The following is a 10,222-nucleotide window of genomic DNA, read 5'->3' on the forward strand; positions in this document are numbered from 1 at the left end:
CTATTATTAATGAGCATAAGTCATGAGAGTATATAAAGACAGAATTTAAGTTTACAAAGAAAGAGGAAAGAAAGAAAGAAAAAATTGTGTAACTTCCAATTTCTTCATCTTAGACATGATGCATCAGTACACCCATAATTGGTTTGACCCTGAATTTCATAATACAAAGCATCTGGGCTCAATCCCATGGTGACCAATGAGAGTAATTTCTGAAGTCAGGACAAATTATCCTCTTTAAGAACAACAGCAGCTGTCTCAATGATCTATAAACACACCTTCCCCTTTAGCCAGGGAGAATATTCATGTCAAAAAAAAAGCAGGGGCAAGGGCATTATGGGAGGTATGCTTCTGGTGGAAAACCAGCTGCTTCCTATTTATCTTCCTGGTGATCAATGAGCCTTTATTCACTAAACCGCTAACAATATGTTCCCATCTTTTTTGTTAGACATCTTTGCCTGCTGTATACATGCCTGATTGTTCGATGCAATCACCAGTATGTGACTTTTTTAGATTCCTTGTTTTCCTGTTGCTTCAATGATAAATTACTTTCATAGACTTCTTCTTCTTCTTCTTGTTATTGTTGTTGTTATGTGCCGTCAAGTTGCCTGCATCTCATAGCAACCCTATATATTAATAGCCCTAAAACCCTGCTCTATTCTGTGCCAATCTTATTGTCTCTGACACATGTGCCCCCGTTACCCCAGTCACTGAATCAATCCATCTCATCAAGAGTCTTTCTTTTTTATGCTATCCCTCCTCCCTCACAAGCATGATGTTCCTCTCCAAGGACTGATACCACCTTGCAACATGTCTAAAGTATGTCAGACAAAGCTTCAGAATCCTGGCCTCCAAGGATCAGCCTGGTCTCAACTTCTCTAGGATAAACTTGCTTTTCTCCTGACAGTCCTATATATTCAGTACTCTTCGCCAGCACCATAGCTCAAATGTTAGTCTGGATACTAAGATGTGCCTGATCCAGGCCATGGTCCTTGCAATTATTTGCTATGCATTGGAAAGCTGGAAAATTATTAGGGATGATAGAAGAGGAGTTAATGCCCCACCCACAACCAGTGAGCTTCCAGGGCATTGTACTTTCCTTATTTTTTTTTTATTTTGGCTAAGTTATTAGGTTTTTAAGCATTAATTAAACCATGGCTACTTTTCCAGTACAAAAATGGAAATTTTGGTGAATAGATAATAACAAGCAACCAGTTTTTATCCTCTTATTTTACTTGCATATGAAAACATGATCTTTAAAATAAAAACTTTTAAAATGTTTTCATAAGCTGTACATTTAAATTCATTTTAATGGAATACATGTAATCACTTTTGCACCTTTTCTCATCTCTGTGTCCAATAAATAGTTCGATATATTTCAAAAGTTTCAAAATAATATAGAATTTAGAAATTGACTCTCCAGAGGACATTTTCAAATTCATTTATTAAGAAATAATATGCATATAGAAATGCAGGCTAAAATCAATACCATTTTGATAAATATATACATTAATGTTACATCACTACTATTAAGATAAAAAATATTTCCACCATCCCAGAAGTTTTTCTGTGGCCCTTTTATTCAACCAGCTCCTTCTATTTCTAGCCTCTGATTGCTGATAATTTGCATCTCTTTTTTACTTTTCTAAAATTCCATGTCATTGTTCTATGCCATGAAGTTGGCTATAACTCGTAGAGATCCTATGCACAATAGCTCTGAACCCTGCCCTATCCTGAGCCAGTCTCACTAAATCCAACATTCCTACGCCCATAACTCCAGTTACTGTGTCAATCGATCTCATCTGGGGCCTTGCTCTCTTGCACTATCCCTCTGCCTTTCCAAGAACGATGTCCTTCTCCAAGGACTCGTCCCTGCTGGCAACATGTACAAAACATATGAGATGACGCTCCAAGATGTAGCTTGGTTTCACCCTTTCTAGGACAGACCTATTTGTTACCTTTGTAGTCCATGGTACGACCAAGACTTTTCTCCAGAACCACACTCAAAGACATTAACTCTCCTTCTGTCATCCTTAGTCATTGTCCAGTATAGGAATATAGTTATTTTTACTATAACAAAACGTATGAGGTTTATTTATATTCTTGCATGTTTCAATGGTTCATTTTATTTTGTTTTTGAGGAGTATTTAATTTTGCAGATTATCAGAGTTCATTCAATCACTATTTAACAAACATCTGAATTTTAGCTCAATTTTAGAATATTGTGAATAAAGCCATTATTAACATTTTGATACAAGATGATACGAAGAGCATGTACATTAAATAATCTATAATATTCAGAGGATACAGTCTTGATGGCTGAAAACAAGAAGACAAGCACACGCAGAACATCAATTACTAAAGTCTTCTCTATGGATTACACATCAACATTAGGAAAGCAAAAAAATCTTTACAAGACCAACAGACATCATCAATCACTTATCAAAAAGAAGAAAATATAGTAGTTGTAAATTTTTTTGTTGTTGTTGAGGGTGGGCTTTGTAATGAACATCTATGGAAGTAGTAGTCAAGCAATCAAGTGAGTTATTGATTGTGGAAATCTTGTGCAAAAGATCTCTTCAGAGCCTTAAAGAGAAAAGATGTCACTTTGAGGAATAAGGTACACCTGACTCAAACCATATTGTTGTTGTTGTTGTTGTTGTTATTGTGTACCATAGAGTTGTAACCAACCCATAGCTGACCCTCCAATGGGTTTTCAGAGGCAGTTAATTGCACAGGAGGAGATTGCCCATGTTTCTCCCATGAACAGCTGGTGACCTCAAATCATGTGCCTTCAGGATTGCATGAACAGCTTCTTGCCACTAGGCCACCAGAGCTCTCTGACCCAAGCCAGAGTATTTTTAATCTCCTCACAGGCATCTGAAAGCTAGGCAATGAGTAAAGAAGATCAAAGTATTGACACTTTGAATTATGATATTAATAAAGAATATTACTAATACCACTGACTGATAAAAGATCAAACAACTGTATTGTGGAGGGGGGCTTTAAATGTATTTTCTATGCATTATTTATGTATATTGCAAATTGTGTAGTTAGAATGCACCTTGGGAATGAAGATGGTGAGACTATCATTTGTGTTTTGGGCACATTATTAAGGAGGATTTGTTTGGGAGAAGATCATATTTGACCAAACAGCTGGTCATTGAAAAAAAGACTCTCAACAAGATGGCTAAAATAACAAGGTCAAAGAAAGCAATAATTTTAAGAATGATGCAAGACTAGTCACATTTCTTGTGAACCAGAATAGACTCACTAACACTTAACAATTATACTCCAACTTTCCCAATGAGAAAATAAAATATAAGTGATACACTAAAGAAAAGTAATTAATGGTTTCAATAGAATGGAAACAATATAATTAAGATGGTCATTGAGGGGCCTAACCGCCCTCTTCCTCTTTGTCCTTAGAATGTGAGTCATAGAGATAAAATGACAGCCAAGATATTCCAGCAGTAGTGTCACAGGGTGAGCGAGAGAAAAACTTAGTTACAAGTTTTAAGAGTAACTAGCATTTAGAGACCAAGACACTACAGAAAACTGAGATGAGTATTTAGTCAGTTTTGCCCAGCTCTGGTAGCCTATTGGTAAGAAGCTGTACTGCAATCTCAAAGGCATGCAGTTTGAATCCACCAGTTGCTCTGTGGAAGAAGGATAGGCAGTCTCCTCCCATGTGATTTACTGCCAGTTGCTCTGTGGAAGAAGGATAGGCAGTCTCCTCCCATGTGATTTACTGCCTTTGAAAACCCACAGGAGAGTCAGCTATGGATCAGTTCCAACTTGGTGGTACTGGTGCCAACCCAAAGTTGCGTGTTTCTAATATGCTACCTTTTCCACAGGAAGGAGATTAAATGGGCAATCTTCTGCTATGCAATTTGCTACCTTTTAAAACACACTGGAGGGTCAGCTATGGGTTAGATATGACGGATCTGACATAACCATAGTAACAAAAAACTTTAACCTAGGTGAGAAAATTGGGAATAGTGTGTACCTGATAATTCCAGTCATCGTTGTCAAGTGCGAATTGACTCATCTGACTCATAGGTAAGCCTGCAGAAGTTGAGTTTTCTGAGGTGATAAGTTGCATTGACATGATTGCCAATATTTTTTATTATGAGTCAAAGAGAAATTGCCTTTAAGTTAGCAGTGATAATTCCTTGTAGATCACCTCACAAGAGAGACAAATATTTGTTTTCCATGCTCTATCATGAAAAGAAGTTCTAATAAATGTGTGAAGTTGTTAGTTGAAATCCTTGAAATTCTACAGTCTGGAGATAGAGGAAAAACAAAAAAAGGCAAGTTCCCTTAATACCTAAAACCTAGGATCAAAGTATATTAATTCCCTAATGTATCAAATTCATCTACCCTTACTCCAGTTGTCAATCTTGGTAATTGGCTCAAGGATGATAAGGATGATGAAAAATAGAACAGAGTTCAGAATTTTGTTCAGGGTCGCTATGAGCCATACTTGACTTGATGGCATCTAACAATAAATTTTTTTGCTTAAATACGGCCCTGGTGATTTTCATTCTGTCCCTACCACCTTGAATGTGAGCAAATTGCAAGGATCCGTTTTCTCATCTGTGACTTGAATATGTCTCTATTTCTGTAAAGAGACAGAAAGGTAGAGCAGAAACAGAGATTAATCAGCTAATAAATTTTAATATCTTTCCCTTCCTCCCTTCTCTTTTACAGTGGAAGAAAATGAGGCGTGTAAGGGTCTATTACCTTATTATGACATATTTGAGTAAGTAGTACAGCAGTCACTGAAGCACCCACAGTTCAGTGTATGCTCTTCATTTCTATGACTAGTAAAGTTGAGCAACCTCTCCAGGCAGAGATTAGCTCAGAACTTTTAGATCTCAAGTTCTACCTTGCCTTTCAGAACTAATATGTCTCCGTAGTTCCATCTAGATATTATACTATGAATGTTTACAAGTAAGTATATTTCACATGGAGCTGTAAATAAGAAGTTGAACTCTTGCAGGCTTCAGAATTGTGAATCTGTTATAGACCTCCTGAGAAACTTCTTGTAAAAGGGTGCCCTTCAAGCTTCAATTACTGCGCTGTGTGATGGTAGATACTACTTGCTAATGATAGTAAGTTTTCTGATTGTCTTTAGACAGAAAATGACAGCTTTACTGACAGAATTCTCAAAACTTAGAGCCTAATGAATTGAGGAGAATAACTCATGAACCCAGCTCCAATTTTGTGTATTTTAACTAGTTGCTGCTATTTAGACATTCTCTGAAAATGTCTTCTGACTTGGACAATGACAACATCTTCATTTTCTTCTTGTTAGCAATAAAAAGCCATACTGAGATTCCATATTACAGAAGGCATGGTGACAGTGCTTTGCTGAGATAACCAGACAAACATTAGTTCATACTTCCAAGATACTTTACAAGGCCATTACTATTATGTAGATTTTCAGGACTAGATTATTCTCTTCATTTTTCTTTTAGTTTTTGTTTTATAGATTTATTTTTTAATTGCTATTTTAATAAAGGTTTATAAAGAACTTGGATTTCCATTCATTTATTATTGCATTTTTCCTCCCTCCCCCACCCCTACCCCCAGTCACTTTTTTTCTTTGGGAAAAAAGTTCTTTTATTGTTACACAGTCCCACATTCCTTTCTTCCAGACCACTTTACTATGCAGCTCTTATACTGGACTCTTGTCATGACAATAATACCTAATCATATATTCACTTTATACATTTCTCTCCCTCATCTGTTTCAATGCCGTGTACATTATTTATCCCCTCTTTTGTTAGTTTTCCCCAACCCCCATGTCAGTCTTGTTTTATAAGAGTGGCATTATGCAGTATTTGTCTTTTTGTGACTGAGATATTTTACTCAGCTTAGTGTCCTACATGGTCACCCATTTTGTATAATAGTTCATGAGATCTTTGTTTTTCAGTGCTGCATAATATTCTATTGTGTGAATATGCCACAGCTTCTCTATACATTAATTTGTTGATGGGCACTTGGCTTAGTTCTTTATTGTTGTTTACCACCAAGTCTGAACCACCCCAGAGCTAACCCTCCCGTGGGTTTTCAGAAGTAGTTAATTGCACAGGAAGAGGATGCCCATCTTTCTCCCATGAGAAGCTGGTGGATTTAAACTGAGCACCTTTGGAGAGCCAAAGTAGTTTACCATGGAGGCACCAGATTCCCCTAATTTGGTTTAATAGGGTCCAAATTAAGTAAATCATTTTTCAGGTAGTTAGATAGAAAACATTCTTTGCTTAGAAGAGTTACTCAGACCACCCATACAAATAGATGGAAGTTCATCTAGAGACAGGAATAGATAGAAGATGGAATAAACTAGTACCAGGAGACAACAAGTACTTCAGGGTAAAATAAAACAGAATTGGAAAATGTATACAATATTCAAAAGATTGATACATACATGAAAGAAATTTGAGACTTTTAAGCCACTAATATAAGCCAAATATTTTATCAGGAAGCTCTTCATTTAATAGATAACAAACCGTGAAGTCAAACATTATTTCTAATGTAAAATATCTTGCTACAGACAATTTATCCAGTTTTCCTCAGTCTTACCTCCACCCTGATATCAGTCCCATTTTACAGCAGTGGCACCATGCAATATTTGTCCTTTTGCGACGGAGATATTTCACTCAGTATAATGAGGGACTGAATAATTTAAAAGCGATGTATGATAGGGTATTATGGTTACCACAAGAGTCCACAATTAAGGTTGCATAGTGGAATGTATTTGGGGCGGTGGGAAGGGTGCGGGGGGATTGTGTACCAGGGAGGGAGTCTTTCTTTTACTTTTGAAAGAGAGGAGCGAACTGGGGGGTGGGGGGAGAGAGCTGGGCGGGGAAAGAAGTGCAGCAATGAATGAATGGAAATTCAAATTCTCTGTAAATGTTCATTAAAATTATTTAAAAAAATAAAATAAAATATGAAAGAAAAAAAAACCAAAAAACCATCTTGCTAGTGTTAAGGGTTTTAATCTCTAATAGATTCTCAGGCATTGTGAGAAGTATCTCCATGTACCCCTGCAGGCACAAAACTATAACTGTGCTCTAATATATTCACATACATCAACGAAACTGAGAAAAGTAGAAAGAGAGAAGAATAAGTTAAAATTTTCTGTTTCAAATGCAATCACTGTTCACATTGTAAAGAATTCTCCTAAGCACCTTTTTGCTCGCATAGTTGTTTATTTTAAATACTTTTAAATTGGTCTTACATCTGATTGCCAGTCATGGTCTTCTAGAAATTGTTATTCACTTGTTTTTTCAAGATTAATCAACATATTTATTTTTTGTTACAAAACCAAAAATACATCCAAGCAAATAATAAACTAAACATGTAATCTGTTTGAGCGTCCTCTCCTGTGTTCTCGTTCTCTGTCCTAGGATTTAGGAAACAGTTCAAGTTTCGGCTGTTTTGGCACCTCTCCTGGGTGCTATGAGGTGTCCATCTTATAACCGTGCTTCTCTAATTCAGCTCGTAACTGGTTGAAGAAGTCATCTTCTACATTGTCATCATCCCAGTTATCTTCCCAGACTTTTAAAAGTAAGCCCCAGATTAACTGGTGGAAAACTCATCCCTCATTGGATTTGAGTTTTCTTTTATTAGGTTCTAAGTGAATTCATGACTTAGTTTGCTGCTTTGTTTAACGTGGCATAAAGCTGAATACGAATATATTAGATCTCCATACTTGAGGTCAAGTCATGACCAAATTGTTGAATATTTTTTGCTTAACTGCCTGGATCCACTCTCACTTCATTGTTAGCTGTTCCTGGAGTTATATCATTTTGGAATGCATTGAAAGGCTCTCTTTTATTCTGAAACACAGATAGTTTGAGTAAAGAGATGAAGCTCTAGAATATGACTGGGGAAAGAAGTTAGTGTACCTTTTTCACCTAATTTCTTTTTCTCATGGGCTATGTTTCAGTCAAGTACAACCCATAGTGACTCTATGAACAACAGATCTTTCCTAGCCTGTGTCATCCTCACACTTCCTGACACACTAGAGTCATTTTAGCAGTCACTGTGTCAATTCACCTGTTTAAGGGTCTTCTTCTCCTTCGCCGATTCTCTGCCTTCCAAGAATTATGTCTCTCTCCAAGGAATAGACTCTCCTAAAACATGGCCAAGGTATGTGAGAAAAAGCCTCATCAAGAAGCATTCCAGCTACACTTTCTCTAAGACATATTGTTTGTTATCTCATCAATCCATGGAGTGGTTAGTACTCTAACATCACAGATTAAATGCACACATTTTTCTTCTATCATCCTTATTCATTTTCTAGCTCTCAGATATAGCTAAGTGAATCAGAAAAACCATAACTTGAATCAGTCACACCCTAGTCCTCAGTCCTCAAAACTGATATCATTGCTCCTTAATATTTTAGAGTGGTCCCTGACTACAAATTTTCCACAAAATAATGCATCTCTTAACTTCCTGAATGCTAATACCAAGAGTATTTATTGTGAATCCAATTAAGATGAATTTGTGGACAGTTTCAATCTTTTCTTCCATCTATCATGATGTTGCTTATAGGTCCAGTGGTAAGAATTTTTTGTTTGCTTGTCTTTGAGACGCAATCCATGGGCTGGTTGTAATTATTGTTGATATCTTTAGCTCTCCTTAGATTGTTCTTTCCTCCCATTGTTTCTGCAGATTCTAGTAACTGTCCCCTCTGCATGACCTTTCAAACAATGAAATAGGAATTGCTGTTTGGAGAATTGTTTCACAATTTTTATTTCCCTTTATTCTGTTCACACTTTTATTAAGGTCTCCTGAAAATTACCCTATTTGAGTAGGCCATCTGTCTCTTCCTGATATCTTTCTGGCATATCTCTTTTTATTTTAATTTCCATTTCTAGGTGGGCATACTTTCATCTCACAGATCATAAAAAAAACTAAAGCTCTCCATAGTCTATCATAGGATATAATGAATACGAGATTTTGAGAAAATCTTCTTGCTCAAATCTGGCATTTGCTATTTCTTAGCTAAACAGCATAGTAAAATTATTAAGGGACACTGTAAGCATGTGTATGCATGCACTCATGTTCTTAATTTCTTTAAAAAGAATAATTATTGCACTATAAATTTTTTGAAAGACTTTAGTGAAAATTTTCAAATATTTAGCATACCAATTGAAATCTGACATCCTTTTTGGTCTTTTTTTCTTCTTCAGCCTTTGTAATTATCTTTTGCATTCTTCGTGGACGATTTTCTTGATATCCTCCCAGAGTTCATTTGGTCTACGCTCTTTGGTGCTCAAGGCATCAAACCTGTTCCTGAGATGGTTTTGAAATTCGAGTCATGTAACAGAAATTCTAGGTGCTATGGTTATGATACTGAAAAGCCAGACAGAGTTATCAACTATAACTCGAAGAATGAAGACTCTTCTGCTTTATCATTAGATTTTTCATTATTTAGATATTTGCACAATAATAATTTAAGCCAAATAACACCTACTATAAAGGTTTATTCCTCTGTTTTGAAAAGAAAACTCACTCACTGGCAAGGAATTGAGACCAAGCCACAGCTGACCCCCCACTGGATTTGTTGTTGTTGTTGTTATGTGCCCTCGAGTTGTTTGCGACTCATAGCGACCTTATGTACAACAGCCCTAAACCGTGCTCTATCCTGTGCCAATCTCATTGCCTCTAACAGACCCATCCCGATTACCCCAGTCACTGAATCAATCCACATCATAGAGGGTCTTCCCCTCCTGCACTGTCCCTCTATTCTACCCAGCATGATGTCCCTCTCTAAAGACCTGTCTATCCTTACAACATGTCCAAAGTATGTCAGACGAAGCACCAGAATCCTTGCCTCCAAGGAGCAGCCCGGTTTAATCCTCTCTAGGATGGATCTGTTTGTTTTCTTGGCAGTCCATGGCACATTCAATACTCTTCTCCAGCACCACAGCTCAAATGCATCAATTCTCCTTCTATCCTCCCTAGTCATTGTCCAACTCTCTGATGCATAACAAGTGATTACAAAAACCATGGCCTGTATCAGGCGGACCTTAGTCTCCAGAGAGATCCCGTTGCTCTTGAGTATTTTGGAGAGGTCCCTAACCGCGGACTTTCTCATCGCAATATGTTTTTTTTTATTTCCTGGCTACTGGTGCCAAGAGTGTTGACCGTGGAGCCGAGCAAACTGAAGCTGTGAACAATCTCAATCTCTTCGCCATCCATCCTGATG

Source organism: Elephantulus edwardii, unplaced genomic scaffold, assembly GCF_000299155.1.
Source record: "Elephantulus edwardii isolate Elephantulus edwardi_28Jun2011 unplaced genomic scaffold, EleEdw1.0 scaffold00025, whole genome shotgun sequence".
In the NCBI taxonomy this organism is placed as follows: Eukaryota; Metazoa; Chordata; class Mammalia; order Macroscelidea; family Macroscelididae; genus Elephantulus; species Elephantulus edwardii.